Here is a 2,500-nt window from a genome sequence, read left to right as displayed (position 1 = left end):
GTCGGCACACGTAACACAAATATGAATACAGGAAAACGTAGTGTGTGTACGGAACAAGAGGATTCTGAACCAGAAGTTAGCGATCCATCACGAATTGTTTCAATAGGAAAACTTGGAGATAATTGGAAAATTACAAAACAGGTGATCATATGGAAGTACAGTTTGATTCAACAAGAAATTCCGCTTCAGTTTATGAAAGTTGGAACTTACCATTGACAGCAACATAAAACCTTATCAAAGGCACTACGAACGACGTAAATGAAGGAAATTGTGGAAGTGAATCCGATGAAGAAGATTGTGCTTCCAATGAAAATGAAATATTTGGTACAGACACTGTTGAAGATATTGGTGTTGTATAGAAAGGTACAGGCATCTTAACAAAATGTATTGTTTATGGTGTTAAGGGGAATATCCCAGAGAAGTATCGTATGGGACTAGTTGTAGCATCAAATATTAATGATTTGGATATGGAATCAGACGATGAAAATTCTCTTCAATGTAATTTATGTCGTAGGGAGTTTGCAACTGCCTACAAAATGGAAATCCATAAATGCAAGGGAGCCTTGGGACAACAAGATTTAATCAGTCAAGCTATTGTTTATGCTAAAGATATATATGAACAACATCAATTTGAGGTGATTAATACTAGTTTAAATGTTGAAGAACTTAAGAGGTTTGATCCCATTCATGAAGCGATCCAGCATAATAATGAGTATTGTGGATTTGAAACAGGATGGACAAGAACAAGAAAGCATGGTAATAAGTATGGTCGAAAGTATGTGGATCCATTTAAACAAGAAATATTTGGTATGTTTCATTTGGGAAATGAAAACGAAGCTATAAAACGAGGTCCAGGTAAAATGTTAGTGGAACTTAAACGTAAACATCCTGGGCGTTTGGATTTACCATCGGAAACAGAAGTTTGTACTGTTATTTCATCCTTAATGTTAAAGAAAGGAAAGTGACAATCAACATTGCATGATGCTAGCCGTGGAATTCACGAGCCATTCAAGTCAATAGTGCTGGAAATATTTCGGGAAGATCCTAATGTTACACCACGCAGGGCATAGGAATTGTTCCTACAAAAACATCCTCCACACGATGATATATCAACGTATGCAACTGAGGCAAAGATAACGAGCAAAATATCTTCTTTAAAGATTAAGTATAGAAAACCAGGTGAAATACCTTAGGGATTTAAAGAAAACCTTCTAACTTTTCGAAAAATTGACATTTTCAAGAATTCAATGTATTTTCGAGAATTTTATAAATATGCGACACAAAATATATAATACTGCAGCTATAGCACGATTTTACTCAGTTTGGGTAATTTAGGTCTCTACAAAACTGGTTTAAACTTCCATACTCTGAGTCGTGTAACGTCTCTTAAAATATTTCCATAGTTTTCAAATGCAAGGGAGCTTTTGCTTTTTTACTCTTCTGAATGCTTGATTGCAGGTAATAGGTAGTATCATTTCTAAAAGAATATACAAGTTCTTGGTTTTGATTGTTTAAGCAGCAGTAGTATAAATACAGGGACGATGCAACGTGTAGTCAGCGCAAGCCATATTTATTCACAAAATATAAACCCCTACTACAAGGTCCTTAGAATAATACCCTTAGAATAATACCTGAATGCTGCCTTCAGTTAATCCTTGCCATCAGTTAATCCTTGCCTTCAGTTAATCCTTGCCTTCAGTTAATCCTTGCCTTCAGTTTATCTTTGGTGTTACAAGGAGTTTCGCTGGTCTCTCGCTCAACTGCGCTCCACACATAATAATGAAGGGGGTGGCAATCTGGGGAGTTACGTGGCCAGATGTTAGGTGTGATGTTGTCACGGAAATTCTCTGACAGCCTTGACGGGGTTCTCCTCTTTGTGTGGCATGGTGCAGAGTCCTGTTGCGAGGTATAGGGTCTTCCAGCAGCTGCCCTCTTGACCCAAAACAGGACTACACCTTCCAAGCACTTGATATAGGAGTCCATGTTGAGTCTGAGGTCGTGTGGGAAGATGAGGCATAACGTCACAACATGATGTAGACTAGATGGTTGATTTTGGTCACTCTCGGTACACGTTTTGGGGTTACGCCAACAGTCATTCGGTGTTTTCACCATCTGATCCAGGAACACATGTTTCTAGTCTGAGAAAAACCAAATCATGTTCGGTTGTAGGGGATGCCTAAGTTTGTTCAAAAGCTTCGTAGCGCGGTCTTTCTTCTTGTCCTTGATAGCTCGAGGTAAAATTTGGCACTTTCACATCTTGTATGAGGAATCCCGAATATCTTCATGAACTACCTGCCTGATAAGAAACTCAGACACTGCCATCTCCCTGGCGATGGACCTGGTTGACTCGGAAGAATCGCTGTCAATCACGGCCTGGATCTTACCAACAGATTCAAGAGTTCTTTACTGGTCAGGACGATCAGAGTGAGTTTTCTGAGCTGGCGTACCTTCGTAATCTACATTAGACTCATCCAACTCTTTCCGACTCCTCTTCTGCCCT

This window comes from Octopus bimaculoides, chromosome 6, assembly GCF_046866305.1.
Source record: "Octopus bimaculoides isolate indiv1 chromosome 6, ASM4686630v1, whole genome shotgun sequence".
Lineage (NCBI taxonomy): Eukaryota > Metazoa > Mollusca > Cephalopoda > Octopoda > Octopodidae > Octopus > Octopus bimaculoides.
This window is presented reverse-complemented; position numbering follows the sequence as displayed.